A 25723-nucleotide genomic window follows, 5' to 3' on the forward strand; every position below is an offset into this window, starting at 1 on the left:
AACCATCCGCTCCTGGAGCCAGTACAGAGATGAGTATGATCTTGTCCTGTCCTGAGGCAGGGCTCTGGCCATGCAGACAGTGAGAGGCCTGTGGAATTTCTGCCCTTTCTAAGGGGATCAGGATACTGCTTAGTGCAGGAGTAGCAAGGCGCTCAGCCCAACCCAGTGCCCTGCCCCATACCCCCCACCACAGCTGGACTGACTTTGTTTCCCAGTTTTGCCTTTTACCTCCAGCATCCCCTCCTAAATCTGTAGTTTCTCAAAAAGCTTCTTCTCAAATAATGCGAAACCTTCCCACCTTTCAGGATTTCCCCCTTCATCTCAACCAGCATCACCTACCAAGAGAGACAGCACTGAAAACTAGAACAAACAACAGAATACAAACAAGGTAATTCTACCCAATGGCCCCAAGTAACCGAGAGACATGGAGGTCTGGAAGCGAGAGAAGGTAGAGAAGATGTGAGCTCAACACACTAGTAGAAATGCCACGGGAAGTGTAACAGCTTACCCTGGTACATGACATCTCACAATTTATAAAGCCCTTCATATATCTTACCTCCCCCCAACAATCGTCCTCCCGACAATCCTTTATTTGTGGTCCCACAACTACTAAGTAGGAGCACTGCGATGCCTTTGGTCTGAAAAAATTGAGCGTTAGCACTACTCAAAAATCTTATAATTTATACCAGAATGTCTGTATAATCCATCCCTTCCCATTAAATGAATGGCAGTAAAAAAAAAAAACAACAACAAAAAAAAAACCCTGGTATCTTTCATCACATTTAGGAAATTACATAATGATGAAAGAATTGTAATTAAGGCAAGATCAACTCCAACCTCTGACTGTGGCTACTGTAAACACACCACCCCAACTATCCAGGAGATCGATAAGCAACCCATACATTCCAATATTCCAGAGCCCTCTCCAACAGGAAATCACAAGGTAGCCTCCACCCTTCTGCCTCGATTTAAGTCCATTTCCTCCAGACCTCTGCCTGACACACCATAGAAAACTATCCACCATTCATAACACCCTCGCTTACGCCTCATTTTAAAGATGATTTTTTTTAAGATTTTATTAATTTATTTGACAGACAGAGATCACAAGTAGGCAGAGAGGCAGGCAGAGAGAGAGGGGGAAGCAGGCTCCCCGCTCAGCAGAGAGCCCGATGCGGGGCTCGATCCCAGGACCCTGAGATTATGACACGAGCCGAAGGCAGAGGCTTAACCCACTGAGCCACCCAGGCGCCCCACGACTCATTTGAAAAAGTCTAAGTTTAGTTTTTTTTATTCTTAATCATAAACACAGTGTTTTTCACACTAGCTTCTTAAATCAGCACTGTTGGACTCAACATCTCCAACGCTTTGTTGAACAGACCAGAAACAGCAAAGGAAAAAAGGCTGTCAGTTCTCCCTCAGCATTTCCTCTGCATTTCGCATCCCATCTGCAGCTGGCCACAAGGGACGACTGGTTAAGGGAAAGTGGAAGTGCAGCATGCCCTCTTCATGACATCTCCTCGAAGGCAGGAGGCATCAAGAACAAAGCGTCCGTCTCTTTAACCCCACACTTCCCATCTCAGAGAAAAGAGAGGGAGGGCAGGGCAGGTGAAACCCAGTCCACACAAAGCCAGCTAGCAGATGGTGGGTCAGAGGGCACCGGGGGCTGAAATGCTTCCCACAACAGGTGGGTAATCTGAAGGATGACAAGGGCAAGAAAGCTTAATCAAGCTCAGAACACTTAGAGACTTTCCTTAAATTTACTACCATCTTATCACGCAGGTGTGCTCACTTTGGGAAAATTCACCAAGAACCCAACATGATTTGTGCTCTTTATACTTCGGCAAAAAGATTTTTTTTTTTTTTAATACTCCTTACTCAGCAGATCTCAAAAGGGGAAAATGCTCCAAATCAAGCTCTACTTTCTCCTATTACAGGAGAAAAAGAACGCATCTTTACTTCTTAACAGTGGAAATGGAGACAAAGTCTTCCTTATGGTTGGTTAGATAGTACAAAAACAGAATAGAGAACAAAGATCCAGCCAACCACAGCTGCGGACGGGGATAAGGAATGGCAGTGGAGACCGAAAACACTAGGGACTCCGAAACAGACCCTGAAGAACACATGGAAAACTCTTTGTGCTGACCTACAACATCAGGGGAAAAGCATATGGAGTTGTGGGCAATAGGAGTGAGCTGTGACTTTTCTTTTTCTCAGGACAATAAAGAAAGATTTTAATTTTAAAGTCTTAATCACTTGAAAGATAATCGAGCAGCTGTCAGAATAGGGGGAAGGGTGTGGAAATGGTTAACAGTTTAAGACCTGACATATGCCAGGTACGGTGCCAAGCTTTTCACAGCGTTTCAGGCTCACGACTAAATTGGAGGTGGAGATTTTACTGCCCCCAGTTTATACAGGAGAAAGCGGAGGTTCAGAAATTTTACGAAAGAGCATACATACAATAAACAGCTGATGGAGAAAAGATCTGAATCGGATTGAATTCCAACGATGATGCTCCTCCCAGTACACTACCCTGGACCGTCAGGCAGCTTGGAAAAAAAGTTCTCGAATAACAGGACAGAAAAACTCTGCAGTAACAATTAGGTGAAAAGGAATAGAGTTATACAGCGGCTTGCCTAAGGAAGAAGGCAAGTGTCTCAGAATGAAGCCCTGAACCTAACAACTAATAATTTTAGATTTTTTTAAAAGATTTTATTTATTTGACAGACAGAGATCATAAGCAGGCAAAGAGGCAGGCAGAGAGAGAGGGGAAAGCAGGCTCCCCGCTGAGCAGAGAGCCCAATGTGGGGCTGGATCCTATGACCCTGAGATCATGACCTGAGCCGAAGGCAGAGGCTTAACCCACTGAGGCACTCAGGCACTCCATAATTTTAAATTTTTGAACTCTAAGAGCTAATAGAGACCTTGAGGATGCACTCACTTTTCATGGAAAAAAAAACAAAAAGGAATAAATAACATTTCAACACATTTCCCTCCAACCTCTTTCTGTCAAGAAATGGTTGCTGGGTGCCTACTCTGTGTTAGGGCATCTTTAAAATTCTAACCAGTCATGTCCTTTAACTTTCCACCTAAAAGACAAAGAATGCACAGGGGTGCACTGTTATTCTCTCTTCCTTCAATCCGTCCAGATAGATGTACCAAAAAGTGTATCAGCTATTGTTAATGAAGCATCAAATAAAAACTCCAAGTCCTAAGAAAAGTAAAAATTCTATATAAATTTTCACCCTGGGGCACCTGGGTGGCTCGGCTGGAAGAACGTGTGACCAAGATCTCAAGATCAGGAGATTGAGCCCCATCATGGGTGCAGAGACTCCTTAAATAAATAAAACTCAAAAAAAAAAAAAATTTTTTTTTTCAGGGCACCTGGGTGGCTTAGTCAGTTGAATGACTGACTCTTGGTTTTGGCTCAGGTTATGATCTCAGGGTCATGAGACTGAGCCCCATATCGGGCTCCAGGCTTAGCACAGAGTTTGCTTGAGATTCTCATTCTCTCCCTCTCCCTCTGCCCTTCCCACCACTCACACACTCTCTCTCTAAATAATAAAATCTTAAAAATAAAAAATAGAATAAAAGAAATTTTCATAGTAAAAAAAAAAAAAAAAACCCTGTACCACCATAGCCTTTCAAGAGTCTTTTGCTTCAGTCAAGCAAGAACTGGGTGTATGACCCAGTCCCAGAATTAATCACGGTGCACTGATGGTCATTTGTATTAACAAGATTCATAACGTTTTAACATATGATTCTGATGAGAACAAGAATTTCCAGGCTTTTCCAGAGGCCTCCTTAGGGATTAAACCGGGTTTTTAATTTTCTTAATTATGGAAAAAAGGAATTAAATTCAATTCCAAATTGCTTAGACTTTATAGTTCCAGGGAGGATGATCATGTCTCTCTCTCTCTCTCTCTTGCTCACACACACACACACACACCATGATATTTACAAAACTCCAAAATTATTCTGAGTCTCCTGATTTAAAAACAGGAAAATAGGTTTAATGTCCCAACATGAAAAAGTAGCAAAATTAAATTTGCCACTTCCACATCCATCCAGCAAATAAAAAATTAGCACCAACCATCATTAAACTAAGTAACAGGCTCATTTCCTCCAAACCATATCTCGACTATCTTTTTCTCTTCAGTTGTGGAAGCGTCTTTGACCCTGACAATTTCATTGATAATACAAATTTTATATGTCCCTAAATTTATTTAAGGTAGGAATACCTGACTGGCTCAGTCAGTAGAGCATCAAACTCTTGATCTCAGGGTCATGAGTTTAAGCCCCATGTCAGGTGTAGAGATCATTTTTAAAAATTAATAAAACACAGGGTGCCTAGGTGACTCGGTTGGTTAAGCATCCGATTCTTGATTTTGCCTCAGATCATGATCCCAGCGTCATGAGATCAAGCCCAGCATGGTAATCCATGCTCAGTCTGGAGTCTGCTTGAGACTCTCTCTCTCTCCCTCTGCCTTTCTCCCTGCTGGCACACTCTCTCACTCTCTAAAACTAAATTTTAAACTAAACAAACCAAAATCTTTTCAAAGTTTAAGGTGGATTTTTGTGTTTTTTTTTCCAGTAGAAATCCTCTAAACATTAAAAATACTTATAGTTAGCTAATGAAAATGTTTTTAAACTTTATTCTTAAAATCTTCATAATAAAGAGTATCTACAAAAACATTTACAACTAACAATACGCTTACTGGTGAAGATTGAATAATTTCTATCTAAGTCCAGGAACAAGCCAACATTGGCTTAGAGGTACTAGTCAATGTGACAAGGCAAGAAAAATTGATTGGGTAACCTAGCCAATATTCAAACATGGACTCACAGACTGTCATATGCTCTGAGGCAGAAGCTCCATGAAGAAGCAACTGTAAAAAAGGCTTCTTTCATTTTTTCTATTCACTCAGTTGCAGGGTCATAGCAAACATCCAAATGAAAATATCCAGTTGGAAGTTAACAAACTGGACCCACAAGAGAAGTCCCAGATAGAGGTGTATTACTTGGGCAGACATGAAGGTATACAAATGGTAGTTGAAGGCAGGGGCCAAAATATGATCATCCTAAAAGGATAAAAAGGACCAGGGATGGTCCCCTAAGGAGAACATCATCTTATGATAGTGGGAAGAAGATGAAGAATCCAAAGGGCGACAGGAAAGGAATGACAAAGAAGCAAGAAAGCCAAGAGAAAGGGGTTAGGCCTGAAGCCAAAGGCAGCAGATGCTTCAAGGAAGAGAAAAGAGACAAGGGTGTTCAAGGAAACAGAGCTGCTCCAAGAAAGATGTACATGAGAATAATCTCTTGGGCAAAATTTCTTTTTCTGAGTATAACTCATATCTGGCATAGTTCTTTTTTTAAAGAAGCTAAGTCTTTCTATTCTTAACTTCTTTGTTAGCTTTAAACCTGAAACACTTGCTTTGTTTCTACTCTGGATTTCAGAACCAAAGGGCTATACCAATTATGAGATGAGGGAATATCATAAAATAAAACAGATATTTTAAGCCACTGATATTACAGATCACAGATAAAATACAGTCTTACGCTTTTGAGCAACATTATCTTTTTCACTGATGCCCTGGAAGAGAAGCCAGCTGCCCTCCAGGAATTTAGAGTATAAAATCTAGGGACACCTCAGTTGGTTAAGCATCTGACTCTTGATCTCGGGTCAGGTCTTATCTTAGGGTCGTAAGTTCAAGCCTCATGTTGGGCTCCTTGCTGGGAACGGAGCCTACTTAGTAAAAATAATTTTTTTTTAAAGTTTATTTAAAAAAAAAATAAATAAACCATGGCTCCTAAAAGATCATAGAAGTGGCCCAGAGGTAACAACACAATATTTGTTTCTCTGTGGGCTGCCTTCCAACAAGGCTTAGGCACAGCTGCAGAGGTCCTGAGGCCATCACCGCAGCAATGAATAGACATGTACTCAAAATGGGACCAGCTGTATTCGCCTATTCCCAATACCCAGGAAAGGAACCATTAGACCTAGGAACAAGGAAAATCAAAACTGGTTTAACCAGATGTGTTTAATATACAACACAGCAGTCACACATGCAAGGCAGTATCAGGGCAAATACAGAGAGGAAATGCAAATGAGCTATGGCCCTGGAATTTCAAACTACAATAACTTAACACATAGTTGTTTTCTGCGTAAAGCCAGGAAATATTAGACCAAAATTATTTTAGTCTACATACAACACAAATGTTTAAAAAAAAAAAAAAAGTCTCCTGGCTCACTGCTCCTTCCCATCTGACAGACAGCTGCATCTTCCGGTCCAGTGCCAGCCACATCCCCAAGATGTGATCGTGAAGGCTGGAATAAACGATCAGGCTGCTTTCAACTCTGGCAAAGTAGATGTTGTTGCCATCAATGACCCCTTTGTTGACATAGTCTACACGTTCCAGTATGATTCTACCCACAGCAAATTCAACAGCACAGTCAAGGCTAAGAACAGAAAACTTGCCATCAATGGAAAGCCCATCTCCACCTTCCAGAAGCGAGATTCCTGCAACATCAAATGGGGTGATGCTGGTGCTATGTTGTGGAGTCCACTGAGGGCTTCACCACCAGGGAGAAGGCTAAGGCTCACCTGAAGGGTGAGACCAAGAGGGTCATCATCTCTGCCCCTTCTGCTAATGCAGAACCATGAGAAGTATGACAACCCCCTCAAGATTGTCAGCAAGGGCTCCTGCACCACCAAGGGCTTGGTCCCTCTGGCCACAGTCATCTATGACAACTCTGGCACTGCCAAGGGACTCATGACCACAGTCTATGCCATTGCTGCCACCCATAAGACTGTGGACAGCCCTCTGGGAAGCTGCGGCATGATGGCTGAGGGGCTGCCCAGAATATCATCCTTGCTTCTACTGGCACCCCCAAGGCTGTAGACAAGGCCGTCCCTTGAATGGGAAGCTCCCCGGCATGGCCTTCAGTGTCCCCACCAACACGTCAATCATGGAACTGACCTGCCCTTGGGAGAAAGCTGCCAAATACGATGACATCAAGAAGGTGGTGAAGCAGGCACTAGAGGGCCCATTTAAGGGCATCCTGGGCTACAGTGGGGACCACGTTGTCTCCTGCGACTTTAACAGTGATACCCACGCTTCCACCTCTGACGCTGGGGCTGGGGCTGGCACTGCCCTCAATGACCACTTTGTCAAGCTCATTTTCTGGTATGCCAATGAATTTGGCTATAGCAACCCGGTGGTAGACCTTATAATCCACGTAACCTCCAAGGAGTAAAAGTCTCCTAGACCACAAGCCCCAGTGAGAGCAAGAGGAAGAGAAAGGCCCTCCGATGCTGCTAGGGGGTCCTTGCCCCTGCTCATCCCCAACACACTGAGAATCTCCTGACCTCCACCCTGATATCCCAGACCTCCTGAACAGGGAGGGGCTTGGGGAGTCCTACCTTGTCCAGTACCATCAATAAAGTATAAATAAAGTCTCCTGCATCCTCAAGAGATGCAGAGTGCAGAGACGAAGAAAACAAATCCTAACTGCCTCAATTCTCTATTTTTCTTGTGTGTGGACAGGGATTTAATGATTAATACCACACAGGACATAAATCACTATTAGCACCTGTATTTTTCAAATGTAAACCCTCTGAGTGGTCTGTTCCAGGTACACACAGTGAGTGGTGGTGGGGAAAGGGTCACCATGTCATCCTTCTAAACTGTAATTCCTGTTCACAGAATGATAGGCTCACACAGGACTAAGACGTGTACATACAAGGTGAAAACACACAGAAATGAGGAAAACATTCTGGCAAAATGGCTCATACTGTTCAACCTAAACACTTCCCTTCTCTCGGTGTAAGTAAGCTCTGTCACTGAATTACTTATTCTTCCCTACAGATCTTCTATATGTGGTAAAGTGTATTTTATATTTTGAGAGGCTCTTCTATCTTCTCCAGTATTTACAGGAGCAGTGAATTTTCTACCTCAATTAATTGCCCCTGGTTTCACTCTACACACCTTCCAAATATGAAGTTAAAAAGTTAACTTTTCACAGATTCCCTCATATTAAAGATACAATATGATATTAATCCCCAGAAATTTTCTTTACTCCCGATTCCACCCAAAAGTGAGAAAAATTAATAAAGTTACTGAAATTAGTGATATGTTAAATGTTAATCTTTAAGTCTCTAACACAGAAATCTGATACATTCAGTTCCTTTTATTTAAATACAGGCTCTGCAGTCGGTACAGCTTTCAAGGAAAGCCACAAGAATATCCAGATGAACCACCTCTTCATTTTCAAAAGCAAAAAACTCTTGTAGGAGCGCCTGGGTGGCTCAGTGGGTTAAAGCCTCTGCCTTCAGCTCAGGTCATGATCTCAGGGTCCTGGGATCGAGCCCTGCATCGGGCTCTCTGCTCAGCAGTGCCTGCTTCCCCCTCTCTCTCTGCCTGCCTCTCTTCCTTCTTGTGATCTCTGTCTGTCAAATAAATAAATAAAATATTTTAAAAATAAATTAATTAAAATTAAAATTTAAAAAAAAAAACAATTGATAGGAGGCACCTGGGTGACTCAGTGGGTTGACCATCCCACTCTTGATTTCAGCTCAAGTCATGACCCCAGGGTCATGGGACCAAGGCCTACTTTGGCTCCTCTGTTCTCAATGGAAGACTGCTTGAGATTCTCTCTCTCCCTCTGGCCCTCCCCGCCCATTCCCACCCCATGCCCACGGGTGCTCACGCTCTCTCTCTCTCTCTCTCTTTCAAAGTAAATCTTTAAAAAACAACAACAACTGAGAGGACAATTAAGTCATACCTTTAAGCAGCTAATTTAATTAGCAGGGAGAAGTATTTATGAAAGTGCATTTTCACACTGGGATTTTGGGCACACTGTCAAAGGGCTGAATATACTAGGAAGGCATCCTGTGAATACCAGTTGTGTAGCATTTCACGAAAATTCTTAGCCATATATAACAAAGAAATAACCATACTCAGGGAGGACAAAGACCTTGCTGGGAACTCATTCTACCAAAATCATGAACGCATTCTCCAATTTTAAATTTTATGGCTATTAGGCACCATTACCATGCAAGAAATTTCCTGACCTACTATTCCCCAGGTCTTCTAACAAGAGGAAGTAGAGACCTCAGTCCAAACACAAGAAACTCTCTAAAATGAAAGGTTTAATCTCATCTGGAACTCCAGAATCTCCCCTGTTGAGGCATAAACTCAGGGCAGGGCACTTAACAAAAATATATATAGTGAACAACAGAATCCAAAAGTCTAATGTCCACCCTTATAGAACAATAGCTTTCTTCCAAGATTTACTCCATGTAAAGTGAGGGAAATGAGCAAACACAGTCTTCCACAATCACATGAAGGCCAGCTAATTCTTTCTAGCAGCCAGCCATGGTCACAACCTTAGCACAGCCTGCCAGCATTAATCTCCAGGTCACAGCAATAAAATGTAAGCGGCCATCACAAGACACTCAAAATCAAGTTTACCAAAAGGAAGAAGTTCGATTCTAATTTTAACACCCTAAACCACTTCCCTTGTTTCCCAGGGAAAAGGCCCTAAGATTCATCACAACTTGGCCGGGAAATAGCTGAGGCATAAAGTGTTTTCCCTCTTACGTGAAATAATGATATTTCAGAAAGGTCTTGCACCAGGGGTGGGGCGATGTCACTCTCCTCTTACCCCTGGATCATCGTCTCTTCCTGTGCACCCCAGCTATCTTGCCAGCCTCACCTCCCAAGTTTGATCATTCATCCCTCCAGCTGTCAGCCTATCAGCCTACCTTCCTCTGCCTCAAGCACATTAGTTTTAGAAAGCTATCATAAAGAAATATGGAAATCACTTCAAGTCCACTTGCTTCCATGGGTGATAAACTATGAAACTTTCAAAGAACAGCAAATCCTTGTTTCACACAGTTCCCGAGTACAGAAAAAGCTAGACAGCCTACCAATTCATTTCAGAAATCCTAATGCAACAAACAAGAAATGAGGAATGACTATTGCTCATCCTTAAATGGATAGGATATCAACTTATAAAATCAAAGACAGTCAACTAAAAATCCATTAGAATCATTAAGCAAGTTCAATAAGGGCACTATATAATGAATATACAATAATGAGTAAGCGTCTACATATTAGTGATAACCATTTAAAAATTGAGGGGAAAAATCCTTTTCTATTACCCGCAAAAATCACTTAAAAACTAGGAAGAAAATAACAATGTATAATATTTATATTTAAAAACTATAAAACTTTTATTGAAAGGCATAAACCTAAAAAAATTCTGAGATATTCTATGTTCCTTAGTAGGAAGAGTCGAATCAACAGGTCAGTTTTCCTTAAACTGCTACCCGTTCGGGGCAATCCCAAATAGATTTTTAGAACAACGTGACTGGCTGATTCTAAAGTTCATGTAGGAGAATAACTTTTTAGAGTGTCCAAGAGGAAGTATTCTGAGGGGAAAAAAAATTAATAAGGAAGTATTTGTCCCATTACCAAAATATTCTGTAAAGTTACAGCAAGTTTAAGAATCTGCTGCTGAACAGAAATATTCAAAGTCTACGCAGAGATGCAAGTTACGTGGAGATTTAGAATATGATAAAGGTGGCACTCCAGGGGCGCCTGGGTGGCTCAGTGGGTTAAAGCCTCTGCCATCGGCTCAGATCATGATTCCAGGGTCCTGGGATCGAGCCCCGCATCGGGCTCTCTGCTCAGTGGGGAACCTGCTTCCCCCCGACCCTCTCTCTCTCTCTCTGCCTGCCTCTCTACCTACTTGTGATCTCTATGTGTCAAATAAATAAATAAAAATCTTTAAAAAACAAAAAAAAAAAAAGTGGCATTCCAAGCCGGCAGAGGAAAGATCAGCGCTGTCGCAACTGATGTTTGATCAAGACTTCTTCCTTCCCAACCCACCGCTCTGAGGTAGGGCTTCCCAGTGAGTAACAGCAGCAGAACAAGAGTGTCTCCTAACTCAACACAAGCTGCCAAAGCCCAAAAGCGTGCGTGAGCTTCCTAGAGCTTCTCACTAAGTCCCTAACGAAGGGGGAGCCCACACTTGAACCAAGCCAGAGCCAGAGTTCCCATGGGAGAGCCGAGATACCGCCTTCTCTGCGTCCCGAGGTTGGCACCAGGGCCAAGGGGGCCCCACAGGCTGTCCTGTGAGTCACAGATGAGTCAGTTCCTCAGAGCCTGCCAGCCCCTGCTCAAACACATCAACCTCCAGCGTGCATCCTCTTTGTTACAAAAACATTCCCAATCCCCACTCCTATTCCGTGGTGGTCCATTCCCTTCAGAACGCGACCAGTAACCAAAGTGAATCTTGCAAAGAAAAGGAACCACAGAGCATGAAACGTTCTACCCCCACAGTGATGGGGGGGGAGGGGGAGAAGTGAGAAACTCAATTCCTGAGGCAGAAGGATGATTCTTAATGAGAACCTTGGGAAGAACTTGGAGAAAGCATGTCAGAAATGATGGCAAGATCATTTGCATTTACTGAGCGGTAAATGAAGGTTTTTATCATGGGACATTCTGAACATGTCCCCGAGGGGAATACTGTTTAGCGGTTCCTGATGTGACAGCTTACCCAGGTCTTAAATATTCTTCTCATTAGCAGGCCTTTTTTAATCCCGTATCTAGCCAAGGTCATGGAGCACTTCCAGTAGACAGAACAAAATGCCTGGATAGAAGCTGTTTTGTGTTTCCAATCTATCGTTATCAGAGCTCCAGCAGGGTGACAAGACACCTCTGAGCAAGAAAGAACAGTCAAAGAGGACTACTGCATTCTGAGACGGGATTCCTGAGACAGACACAGAGACCAATTAATGCTCGATGCTGGAGTTCTCAGAACCGCCACAAGAGGCTTGCATCCAGCCTCTCCACACCAAAAGATCCAAGTAGGATCTTTTCAGAAGGCTCCCAATGTCTTCCTCCCTTGCTTCTGGGCTTTGGGAATGGGGGGGCGGGGGGGTGGGAAGAGGCAGAGGGGAGGGAAGGTGCTCACAGCAATTGTGTATGTGTATTGAAAATACCTTTTTTAATAGGACTGGCAACACCAGCAGGTCCTAGTCTGACTTCGAGGGTCAAAGGCACATATTTTCAAGTAAACTGATTTCAACTTTGATGAAAAAATATGATGGGTATGAGTACACATGAAATTAAAAAAAAAATAAACTTCGCACAAAACGACACAGGTTCTACGGGATACTAGATACAGAAGACACTGGAAGTATAAGCTGAGTGTCTGAACACTTCACGCTGTCAGAGCTGTCTCTCAGTCCACGGACGACAAGTGCTGAGACCTGCAAACGTCTACAATCCTCACTTGGAGACATCTGCACTCCCCACTGACACCACAGGACACAAAAGCACAAAGAAAGGCAGGGCCATTTGCTTAGTAGAATGAAATCCCATCCTGGCTCTCCTGTGATTTCATTTGCTTTTTATAGCTTGGCTTTCGAACACAGTAATTGCTTTCTTTTTTTAAAGACATGGATTTATACCACATTTGAGTGTCCCTATACATAGGTTTCAGTCTACTATAACAACAACTTCTCAAGATCCACCCTCGAAGACCTAAATATAACAGCAATTTAGGAATAGGGCCTGGTTTTCCTTCCTATAAAGCAAAAATATTAAAATCATCAAAGACAACTTGCCCAACTGCCACCAAAAGACAATTCCTAAAACCAGTTGTTATGACAACCTCAGAAAAAAACGCACAATTTCTTCCAGGAAATTTGTGGTCAGTGAATTCTATAAGATTAAAAAAAAACAAACAAACAAGTTACATCATGTTTCGTTTCTGTTAGCTCTTTTAATCTCAGGATCAAATGCTGGTACGTGAACCTTACAGTTAGAAGAGCAGTTATCCTAGACTGATTCGAATTCTCAGAATGCACTTCTGTTCTTCACTTACTTACGTCCTACGAAAGTGACAATAAGTACTTCACCCCAAACCATGGAGTTCCAGGTAACAATGTGGTACAAAAACACAAGTGCTTTGCAATCAGACCAGGTCAAAACCCAGCTCTAAGGCTTACCTGCTCACCACCCCAAGCCCATGCCCTTCTCTCCAGACTGGGAGGGAATCCCTTTGGCAGCGCTCAGAGTTAAAGGACACTGGGATAGGAGGTACTCGCGAGGAGCCCTGGCATCAGCAGGCTCCTAGTGACGATGTCCCTGACAATGACGCAGGTTTTGGAATACTCTCTTCCCTCTCTTCATCTCTCAGAGGAACACAAGTAAAGGCCAGAGACATTATGTCCAAACCAACAACGCGCCGCTCAGTAAGGGGGGTAGGGAGCAGGCAATGGAGGTTTCTAATACGAGCAGGAGGTCTAGGCGCGAGGAACAAAAGCATAAAAACATTCAGGTCCACCAGGGCCTCGACCTCCAGGGACGGCTGGCTAAGTCTCACGATTGCTGGATGTGGACAGAAATATGAACATTCCCCCTCCAAAAGGCGGCCTCCAAAAGATGATGGGGGTCATCTACTTCAGGCAACTTCCCAGTATCTCCTCATCCTTGCCTGGCCACCAAAGACCATTCACTGAAATGGCTGCCCTCAGGCCGGGACGTCCCCCAACAACCCCCAGTTGCAAAAGCAGCAGAGAACACCCCAACCTGCACTAGATCCCATTCACGAAACATGCAGGAGCAGCTGAACAGGACAGAGGCTGACAGAGGAATGACAGGCTCTTGGCTGTTGGAAGGCAAATTGTCCTAAAAACTCATCTGCTTTGAATCAAAGGGGCCCCTTTGACCAGGACAAGTCCTATGATACATGGTCAAGTCACTTAACCTAGCAGGAAATGTTTCATTATCTATTTAAATGAGACCAACTGAATGGATGATATCAAATGATACTTCTTAGATCCCATAAATTTTTATTAGGTGAAGTCTGCATCTTGACAGGGTTCACACCTCAGATTTCTCTTCAGGCGGAGATGTGGCTTCAAGACTCAGGTGCCGGGGGGCCCCTGGGTGGCTCAGTGGGTTAAGCCGCTGCCTTCGGCTCAGGTCATGATCTCAGGGTCTGGGATCGAGTCCCGCATCGGGCTCTCTGCTCAGCGGGGAGCCTGCTTCCCCTCCTCTCTCTCTGCCTGCCTCTCTGTCTACTTGTGATCTCTCTCTGTCAAATAAATAAATAAAATCTTAAAAAAAAAAAAAAAAAGACTCAGGTGCCGGGCACAGGCAGGCCCTGTCACTGAGATGCCCTCCACCCCCTCACTCCGGGCTCAGATTTTCCTCCACCATCCATTTCCTAAAGTGGCTGGAAGTAAATCCAAGTCAAATTCAGACACCTTGAACAAAGAGGAAAGGATTACAGATTTCAAAATGAAGTAAAATGCATTTGCCAGGAAAAAAAAAAAAAAAAAAAACCCAGAAGGGAACCGGCTTCCTCCTTCTCTCTTGGTGCCCCAGTTTGAAAAACCGCTTCGTCAAAAGAGAAGCCAGAAATGAGGAAACCTAAGATGGATATGAAAAGGAATTCACTCTATACACATCCGCAGCTGCAAAGCCAAAACCAAACCCAGGACACAACGCAAGCAAGCCCGTAACACTGTCCTCAACACCATCATCCGTCCGAACATTCTCTAACGAGAGCCTGCATTTAAGCAGTAACCATACTCCCGACTTCAGTAAGCTTTAGCCTCTTGTAACTCAAGGATTTGACAACAGACATCGTACGGCTTCTGCAACAGCCCAAGCAATGTTCTCTCCAAGGTGGGAGCTGTAGTAACACAACTCAGGCGTCCTGGTTGTTTATGAGTCTCTCATTAGCATTAAATGCCTCCGAGATGATATCAAGGAGCTCTCTGCGAATGAGACAGGCAGGCGTGTATGCACAGCATGCCCAACGCTGTTTAAATACGCTCAGCTTTCTACAGCGGCTGCTAGCGAGCTCAACACCACTGCCCCTGTCCCCTGTATCTCATTTTCTTCTCAAATGATTTTGTGGAAAATTATCAAGTTTTGAGAGCCACACAGATAAAAACAGAGAGGGAGGCAAACCATAAGAGACTCTTAACCACAGGAAACAAACTGAGGGTTGCTGGAGAGGAAGTGAAGTGGGGGATGGGGTACCTGGGTGATGGGCATTAGGAGGGCACGTGATCTGATGAGCACTGGGTGTTGTATATAAGTGATGAGTCAGTGACCTCTACCTCTGAAACTAGTAATACACTACCTGTTAACTAAATTGCATTTAAATAAAATAAATGGTAGAATTTAAAAAAATAAAACAAGACTAGGGAGATCATTTTCATAAGCTCCTCCAGAATGATACAACAACAGGGGAGGAAAGTAAAAGCAAGAGTTATCAGGCATGATTCTGCAGATTCTACTAGCCAGTCATCAAACTGCTGAACAGCTGAACAGTCCTGAGCAGCGCTGGGGGCAGCGGCAGCTGGGCGGGTGCTGAGGGATGCGTCTTCTGCTGAGTCTTCGTCAATTCCTGACACAGTACTGATGTGTTACGTATTAGATAAGGAAATAAGCGAATGACCAGACTGCATCAGTCATGCAAGAATGAGTGTGGAAAGACTTGAATTCCAGTCCTACCTTTGACCAGGACACGTTCTATGACAAGATACATGGTCAAGTCACTTCACCTAGCAAGAAATGTTTCATTATCTATTTAAATGAGATTAACTGAATGGATGATATCAAATGATACTCCTTAGATCCCATAAATTTTTATTATCTGAAGTCTGGTTATATAATCACCGCACACCTATGAGGATCACTAAAAAAAGTGTTGGTGAGGTTGTAAATAAATTGGAACCCTTGCGCACTGCTCGTGAGAATGGAAAATGGCGCAGCCGCTGCGGAAAACAATATGGCAATTCCGCGAAAACTTGAAAACAGAATTACCATATGATGTAGCAATTCCTCTTTTGAGCATATATATGCAAAGAACTAAAGGCAGCATCGCAAAGACCTGGGTACACTCATGTTCATGGCAGCCTTGTTCACAACAGCCAAAAGTTGGAAAAATCCAAGTGTCTATTTACGGATGAGTGGATACACAAGATGTGGTAGAATATTCTCCAACCCTAAAAAGAAAGAAAATTCTGACCCATGCTATACAACACAGATGAATCTTGAGGACATTACACTAAGTGAAAGGAACAAGTCACAAACAGACAAAAGCTGCATTGATTCCACTTATATGAAACACCTACAACCATCAGACTCTGAGACAGAAAAGAGAAGGGTGGCTGCCAGGGGCTGAGGGAGGGGAATGGAGAGTTATCTAACGGGCACAGAGTTTTAATTTAAAATGAAATCAGGAGGCACCTGGGTGGCTCAGTCAGTCAAGTTTCTGACTCTTGATTTTGGCTCAAGTCATGATCTCAGGGTGGTGAGATGGAGTCCCACATTGGGCTCTGTGCTGGGTTTGGAGCCTGCTTTAGATTCTCTCTCTCCCACCGACCCCTACCCCACCCCTGGCTTGCTCTCTCCTGCCCTTAAAAATAAAAAAAATTTTTAAGTTAAAAAAAAAGATAACAATGGCATATAAACTATCCCTCAATGTACCTGATTTTACAACAAAAACATTTTCAAAAGTTCCCCTGACAGCCTCTCATTCTTCACATCAACAAACGTTCAATCACCCACTAATACGCAGACGATTCAGGAGCTTCTCTATCAGGAATAGGAGACACCCTTTTGCTCTCACTCTTGAAAAGTGTCAAAGAAATCGGGGAACACGGGAAGGACCGCAGAGCCGGGAAGTGAGAAAGCCAGCACGGAGAAGCCAGCGAGGTCGTGTGCTACCTACCACCTTGCTGCCTTTTCTGATCTGTCCCCCTTGCTCTGCAAACAAGCTGAGGCTCAGAAAGGTTAGGTGACTTCCCCAAGATCCCGCATCTGGTGGGTAAGCCATGAGCAAGGAATCAGGCCAACCAGTTACCAGTCTCATGTTCTTTCCTGTATCACAGAAAAATGTGTTTGGGGAGAAAAGGAAATTCTGGGGTCTCACTGCTGTCTCCATGGCGGTCCATGCCCACCATTTTCAACCTTCTCCCCAGGAGCAACTTTCATCATTCGTTTCATTTCTTTCCATTCACCTAATTTTTAATTTCATTTAATTCATTTTTCACTTCACCATTCATTCAACGAATCCTTTCTAAGAACTTCATTTTTCTTAAAAATGTCCTCTGGGCACATGTTCTCCCTTACAGCTAGCCTCATTGTTTAATCAGCAGATATTTATTAATTGCCTACTACTATGGATGCCAGTAACATGTGTTTCTTCGAGGACTCTTCTAGCAGAGACGGAGGGAACTATGAATTACTAATTAACTACTAAATAGTGGCAAACACTGTCCCTAGTAAGAATGATCACAAAGCAATATTAAAAATATATATATATCATCAGAACATAAGCAAGGGCCAAAATGCGTAGTACCACCGATGAGTTCTCCAGCAGTCCAGAGGAGAAAGACTCCCCTGTAAATTCACCGTCGGCTTCCATGCAGTCTTAACATTCCAAACAAACTTTCCTACTTGTAAAAGGGACCTGGCAGTTAGTGAACATTTATGGAGCACAACACCAGGGCTTTTCCTCAAGGCAACATTAAGAAGTATCCGTATTTCAATTTCAAACAAGGTCACTAAGGTGCCAAGAATCAAATAACCAGCCCAAGGTCAGAAAGCAAAAATGATCTTTCTAGAACTGAGACCAGTCCTGTTCAAATTTAAATACAATACTTACCCTAAAATTCAATGATGTCTATGAAACTAATAAAAAAAATACAAGTAGTGTTATAGCACTGATATCAAGAGACCAGTGGAAATGTAAATACATTAGCTATTCATTCAAAAACCTTGGAGCTTCTCTTAGGGACAGAGCCCAGGACTACAGATGTTGCCAGAAGCTAAGACAGAACACACCTATTTTATCTGTCCTGCTTTCAAGGGGAGGACTGTCTACTAAAGGCAATGCCAATCTTAGATTCTGATAAGGGAGATAAGAAATGGATGCAAACGGATTTCAAATAAAAATACAAACCAGAAACTCTGGACATTCCCAACAGGAGCTAGGAATAAGTGATAAGAGACAAGACAGTGAGTGTCACAGACAGGGGAAGAGAGACTACCATTGCTCTTGCTGCATGGATAAGAAGCTATGGCCAAGTGGATAGACACTGGGAAGGCATCCAGCAGAGACAAAGGGCACCAAAGGTGTCGAGCAGAGCTACCCAACTGAAATAAAATGGGAGCCACATGATTTAAATTTTCTAGTAACTATGTTTAAAAAGGTAAAAAGAGAGGTGCCTGGGTGGCTCAGTTGGTCAAGTGTCTGCCTTCAGCCCAGGTCACTATCCCTGAGTCCCGAGATCAAGCCCTGCCTCAGGCTCCCTGCTCAGCAGACAGCCTGCTTCTCCCTCTGCCCCTCGCCCTGCTAATGTGCACATGCTCTCTCTCTCTCTGATAAATAAAATCTTAAAAAAATAAAAGAAAAAGATAAAAAGAAACAGTTGAGATTAATTTTAATATTCTTTAGCCATGTATCCAAATTATTATTTTACCACTAAACAGTTATTCATGAGGTAGTTCTGTTTTTTTTCCACGCTGAGTTTTCAGAACCCAGCTCGGGTTTTGCATTTCCAGCACCCTTTGGTGACCCTGGCCACACTTCAAGTGCTCAGCAGGCACACGGGGCTCGTGGCTACCGATGTGGACGTACAACCAAACCAAATGGGATGGGGGGAGAGGTGTTATTTTTGAGGGGCAGTGACTAAACCAACTAAGCCAAAGCCACGACTTTATGAGAAATCCTAAACACAGGGTTTAAAATTCAGCTGAATTTAGACAACAGGAAGTTGGTAACGTTGTAGGACAGATAACATGAGGGATCAATGATCCAACAAGCTACTGTTCTACCCCCAAGACCTCAGACCCCCAGGGACGGCAACCCTCGATTCCATCCCATCGGCCCATCCGTGTCCCTCAGTGGGTCCTGACCCCCTCAGTCCCGAGGGGCCCTCTGACCTGCCTAGCTCCCTCTATCAGTTCCACAATGATGTCATTACCCATCTGAAGCCTCTGACCCCTTCGTTTTCTCCGATAAACAGTATTCATCCCTACTGGAAGTCAGTTCTGAGGGTCTCCTATTTCTACCCTCCACTCCTGGACTAGCCAGTCCCCCTGCAGTTTGCCTTCAAGTGCCACTGGATAGTGGGGGTGGCCGCGAGGCCTTCCGGTTCTCTAACTTGAACCTCTGCCGCTTCCTACTTTTCCCCGCCGTATTCTCAAGTCTCCGTCGTCCACACAGAGACCGCTCCAAATGTCTGTACTTACCCAGGTAACTTCCGCCACCCTAAAGCCCCTAACGGTTGGTTAGCCTACGATTCTGCCTCCCATATTATTTTAAAAGCACATTCCCTCAACTTCTGTCCAAACCTCAAAATCTTTCTGTCCCTTCACTGGCCCACGTGCCCACCTCAGAAGACAAGAGGCTCTCACCTCCCAGGCCACCTGCTGAGGCTCCAGGCCTGGATGAGCCCCACCACCAGGCCAGCCCACCCCACCGCAGGGCATCTGCAGCTCAGCCTCTCCAGCGCCAATGCGCTGCATTGCAGCACCCATTTCCTGCCCGCACCTCCACACTTGCCCTTTTAACCCTGCGCCGAGTAAATCTTGCCTCTGCCCTGTGCCTTTCCCTTTCTCTTTTGCCACTAAAGATACTCCTTCAAAATCTCTTCTCTGCTTTCTTTTACTTTATTTACTTCCTACTTTTCAACTCTCTGCCGCTGTTCCTAACCGTGACAAATGGTCCTTCCATTCCCAAACGCTCTTGGAATGGTTTCCAATGATTTCTAAACTCCAAATCCAATGGCTTCTGCTCACTGATTTGCAACCAACAAAGAAAAGTCATGAGGAAAGAAGTAAAAACTCCGCTATGTCTCCACACCCTGAGACACTGACCCGTACCACCCTTCTGCCGTCTGTCTATATGGACACACAAGTCCTTTTCCATTTTGCAGGCCATCTTTTTTATTATTTATCTCCCGCCCACCTCCTCGCATAGTGCCAACCTCCTCCTTCCAAGCACCATGAACACACATGCAAGCCTGCCTTTTAGGATCTTATATTCCACAAAAACGAGATCCTGTTATACACGGTTCTTTGCCTCTTCACTTCTTGTGGGAAACCTTCCGGGTCAGGAGGGACGGAAATCCGAGGCATGGCCGTGCCACCTTCCACCCAACTGTGCCCCTGCTGAAAGCATCAACTTACTTTCCAGCTCTCTGCCACCACAAACAATGTTGCAATAAATATTATTGTACAAACAAATTACATACCGCTGCTTTTTATTTCTACGGGATAAAGTCCCAGGAGAGGAACCACTCGGTCAAAGGCTATGCGCATTCTAAATTTTCATAGACTATGCCAGAACTCTCTGCAGTGGCTGCTCCTGCCAGCATTGCTGGAAGACTGCCTTTTCCAGGAGATACTGTCCCTTCTTAAATTCTATCTGATGACCAAAGTCTAAAACTCACCCCCACCTCCTCCCTCCACTCCGTGGCATTCAAGAGTTTAACTCCCTCCTCTGTGTCCTAGTCTCATTTTACTTCCGGAAACTGAGCAGACAACAAGGTTGTGCCCTGGTCCCTTTCCCCTCTCCACACCTGCTCTTCTCTGACAAGACCATCCCTTCACAGGGTTTTAGTCATCGTTTCTAGAGGCAGAATCCAAACTGACATATCCAGCCAAAACCCCTCTCGGGAGCTCCAGACTTCTGTTCGTGGGACATTTCTCACAGAGACTGCTGACCCCTCAGACATCGAGAGGCCCACAACCAAATTCCCCTTGACTTGCTCCAAATCCCCCTCACCACCATGTCTGTAACAGGACCCAGGCTCTAACGGCCAGGGTCCCCTTCTACTCTTCCCTACGCACTCCCCACAGGCAGCCAGCTGCCCGGTCTGAGCAGTTCTCCACCCCCTCCTCTGTCCATGACATACGGGTCCCTCCCGCGTCACCAGGACTCCTGCAAGGGCCTGCTCGAGCCCAGCATGCACCCACCCTGTGAGCGTGACCCTCCCACCACCTTCCCAGTGGCCAGTGAATTTGACCCCAGACACCCTCAACCACACTCGTAAGATCTTCCAAGCTCTGTTCCCATCTACCTTCCAGCCTTTTGGTGGGCAACTCCCTCCAACCCCAAACTCCGCACAGGCATGTCTGGTTGCCCGAGCTGCAAGGAGATTCTTTTCTGCTGGGAGAGAAAACTGTGAGAAGGACAGAGAAGGTAAATGGATGCTTCCTGGAATTCCCTCTGCCACTGCAGCCCTGCCAAGGAAATATCTTTCTTAGCTTTAAAGAGGAAAACTGTGAGATAAAAGAAACCGGGTAAGTAAACGAATCATCTAAGATAAAGGGATGAGAAACTACAATAGGGTGTAGTGCATACTCCAAAATGACCAAAATCTGAAGAGGGAAGAACAGAAAGACCGCCCTCCCCAAAATCAACCTCCATTTATACAAACGGCAGAGAGCAGTTTCACGATCACGTCTGTCTCCTGATAGAGTTTCCTGCATCAGACAGTCATAACCGGCTGCCATTAAAACTCAGCAAGAGAGCCCTATCCCATTATAATAGAAAAAAATCACTAGGGTGAAGTGAACAAAACTTACTAAATAAAACTAAAGGAGACAAAGCTTGAAAACCATTTGGCATAATAATTCAAACTCGTCATTTGAAATACAGTGAAAATGACTTAATAAGCATTTACTTGATGCCTGAGTTAAACTTTGTCCTGAGTAATTGAGGAAGGACAAGAAATAAGAGATAAGCTCAGCAAGAGTATACACACAGGGGCACCTGGGTGGCTCAGTCCGTTGAGCTTCTGACTCTTGACTGGGGCTCAAGTCATTCTCTCTCTCCCTCTGCCCCTTTACTCCCTTCCCTGCTCTCCAGAGCATACAAGTGTGTGCTCTCTCGCTCAAAAAAAAAAAAAAAAAAAAAAAGTATACATACCAGCTAGAGAGATGAAACCCACACCCATGAAGGGAGATAAGGATGAAGAAATAGATTTTCGGCTATCAGACACATGAAAAAATGTTCATCATCACTAGCCATCAGGGAGATTCAAATTAAAACAACATTGAGATACCACCTGACACCAGTCAGAATGGCCAAAATTAGCAAGACAGGAAACAACGTGTGTTGGAGAGGATGTGGAGAAAGGGGAACCCTCTTCCACTGTTGGTGGGAATGCAAGTTGGTGCAGCCACTTTGGAGAACAGTGTGGAGACTCCTGAAGAAATTAAGAATAGAGCTTCCCTATGACCCTGCAATTGCACTGCTGGGTATTTACCCCAAAGATACAGATGTAGTGAAAAGAAGGGCCATCTGTACCCCAATGTTTATAGCAGCAATGGCTATGGTCGCCAAACTGTGGAAAGAACCAAGATACCCTTCAACGGATGAATGGATAAGGAAGATGTGGTCCATATACACAATGGAGTATTATGCCTCCATCAGAAAGGATGAATACCCAATTTTTGTAGCAACATGGACGGGACTGGAAGAGATTATGCTGAGCGAAATAAGTCAAGCAGAGAGAGTCAAGTATCATATGGTCTCACTTATTTGTGGAGCATAACAAAGAACATGGAGGACATGGGGAGATGGAGAGGAGAGGGAGTTGAGGGAAACTGGAAGGGGAGATGAACCATGAGAGACTATGGACTCTGAAAAACAACCAGAGGGTTTTGAAGGGGCGGGGGGTGGGAGGTTGAGGAACCAGGTGGTGGGTAATAGGGAGGTCACGTACTGCATGGAGCACTGGGTGGGATGCCAAAACAATGAACACTGTTATGCTGTAAATAAACAAATAAAAAAAATTAAAAAAAAAATAGATTTTCAAGGGCATAAAGTCAATACACATAGAAAATTAATACATAGCATGAGATAATTCAAAATACTTTTTCTGAGCTCTGGTATGTGGAAAAGATCCCTGTATTTTTTTTTGTCAAAACAAACAGAATAATGATCTGCCCTACCTAAGTTGTTAAAAAAAAAAAAAATCCGCCTCACAGTATCTTAAATGTTTTCTAGCCTCACAGTAATGATTTGAATCCAAGTTTCAATCACGCTTCACATTTCGGAAAGACTGTGAGCTCTGCTCCACCAACCTGGGCTCCAGCCTCTTCTGATGGGAACTGTCAACAATCCATCACCCATTCTAATGGCGGGACGCAGTGTCACAGATAATTTAAACAGCTGTCAGAGCTGAGCAGCTCTTCAGAATTCCATCTGGCTTGTAAAACACACACATGCTCTCCACCCTGCCCCCTCTCAAGAAAGAACCAGGAGGAAGGATATGAAATCAGACAAACTGGGATCCAGTCCCAGCTGTATGCCTCACAGTATCCTCAGCTACAATATGGATTCCCAAAATCCTTCTCCCTTAGTGGAGGGGAGCATTCATTTTAAGAGCCATGTGAGAGGACCCAGCCCGGCGCCTGATGCACAAGAGAGATCCGTGAGTCAAACACCCTGCCTTTCCCCTGACTTCCCTTGAGCCCCTCAACCTTTCGCAGCATGTCCTTTCCAAAGTGCAGCTCTGGACAGCACAGTTTCAAAGCAAAAGAGACAAAATTCTATGCCCAACTCTGAACGTGGGGATTTATAGAACATCAAACATGTAACAGGCAGAGACATATTTTGTAGTCGCTTTCCAGATTACCTGCAGCAGGTGCACTTTCTGTGGCCCAGGTATTCGGAACAAGCTGCTGCATCCAAAAGCCCCAGCAGCACTACAGGAGCCATGAGAGCTTCTCTTTATGGTGCAGAAAGCCGGGGGCCTCCAGCCCATCGAGGGGGGAAGAGGAAGTGAGGAGGAGGAAACTCAGGAACCGCAGCCTGATGCCCCCCACTTACCTGGGAGGAGAAGGTGGGCAAGTCATTTCCCTCACCTGTCCTCTAAAGTGAATCTGCAATGACTCTAAGGTCTCTCCTGGTATTTTAAGATTCGAATGATTCAGGGGCTCCAAATGCTGCCCTGTAAGATTTTAAGGTGGGGTGGGGTGCGTGGATATATTATGTATTTCTGTGATAGCTTCACAAACTCTCCTGTGGCTAGTTCTATGAACTACTATCATATATGATAGAATCATGACTTAAAGGGTTTAGTGGATGGGCTTGCTTTTGCTTTTAACAACCCCACCCACGCACTCAGCATAGAGGTAGGAAAAAAAATAGGGTGTTTTGTTTTGCAAAACTACATTCAATCAAAAGCTCAAATGGAGGATAAAACAAGATACGTAAGGGTTATCTTTCTCTTCCTCCTCTGTGAACTCCTTTTTTTTTCTCAGCAAACTCTCATAGCAAAAAAAAAAAAAAAAAAAAGGATGAAAATGTGAAGAGACATACAGAAAATGGACCAGAACAATGGAGGGAGTGGGTAGAGGGAATCAGGACTTCATCATAAAAGGTTTGTAATAAACTGGCCAGAACAGAAGACAGTCTCTTTCAATTTGAGCTCTACTCAAACGCTACATTTTATTAACCACTCCTTTTTTCTTTCTATAAAGAAATTCAGCACAGTATCAGCTTTGATATATTTATAATACTTCTCTTGGAGAAAGTCCAGAGTCTACATTTGGTTTTAAAAGAAGGTTCTTCCTGCATAGAAGCTATCTCAAAAAGCCAAAACACACATTCAGAAAAGCTGAGCCTCTTGTTAACATTTCTCAAGCAGACAGTAGCTATGCACCATTTGGTACCCACCAGAATCCCTCCAAAAGTATCCAAAGGCTGCCAACTTCTCTATGCATTTATAAGAATAATCCTGAAGAAGTGTTTGTTTGCAGAAGAATTCCATTTTGACTGGTATGCCCATCAAAAGTTAACTGTCTCCCCAGGGAGAGCTCACTGGTTTTAGTCACTTGGAAAATACTAAAATAGCTGTAATTTAATGGGTTTTGGAGAGCCAGGTAAGGTATAAAAACTGAGGACAATCCCAAAGGAACTAAAATTGTGTTTTGTGCATGTTTAAATTATATACTACTCATAAGGTCACTGTCAGACCCACTTCTGAGGAGAAAAACCAGATCAAGAGGACTGAAGGAAGTATGGCCTGAGACAGCCCCATTTCATAGTTCAGTACTGAGAATGGCTCAAGTAACTGTGCTGTTGAAAATAAGTATTTCATGCCCAATTATCTTAATATGATAAGAAAAATCTGAGAAGCCAAACAATCTCAATTCAGTTCATCTAAATAAAGGGAGATATTCAGGAAAACTGCAACATGAGGTCAAGACCAAGGGAGAAAGCTTCTAATTTTCAAAAGATCATTACCTTTCCCGAAGTTTCCTTTTGGACAACTCTTTTTGGAATAGAACAGCATCCCTGGCCCATAAAATGACAACTGTGTTTTCAAATTGAGCGGCTACCTACCATATCTGAGAAGTCATTTTGTAACATCACTCTGCGTCATAGAGCGCTCACCCAACGTTAATAAGACCCGAAAAGAACTGTTCTTTCATTTTGTTTTTATCAACTTCCCAGGCTTAAGAAGAGGAGCAGCCTATTAATTTATGTTTCTACCCAGCAATAGCTGCCAGGTCTCCCCAAAACCCTCACCTCCAGGGAAACCAACCAGAATAAAACTGGTAACCTGTGATTCAAAGGGTAGGACTGTCATGTTTTCAAAGATCTGTTGTAATAACACAATTATAAAACTTTAAAGATGGTTCATGCCACAAGTATATGGCACCAGCC

The 25723-nt window shown here is 43.8% G+C and overlaps 1 protein-coding gene and 1 pseudogene across 1 annotated transcript in view; one reads left to right on the forward strand and one right to left on the reverse strand.

Moving 5' to 3' along the window:
• The window catches only part of SCAF8 (SR-related CTD associated factor 8), a 347831-nt gene that overhangs the window by 75510 nt on the left and 246598 nt on the right, over positions 1-25723 (reverse strand). The gene's annotated exons all lie outside the window — the stretch shown is intronic.
• Positions 5029-7255, forward strand: LOC123942078 (annotated as a pseudogene).

Source organism: Meles meles, chromosome 5, assembly GCF_922984935.1.
Source record: "Meles meles chromosome 5, mMelMel3.1 paternal haplotype, whole genome shotgun sequence".
Lineage (NCBI taxonomy): Eukaryota > Metazoa > Chordata > Mammalia > Carnivora > Mustelidae > Meles > Meles meles.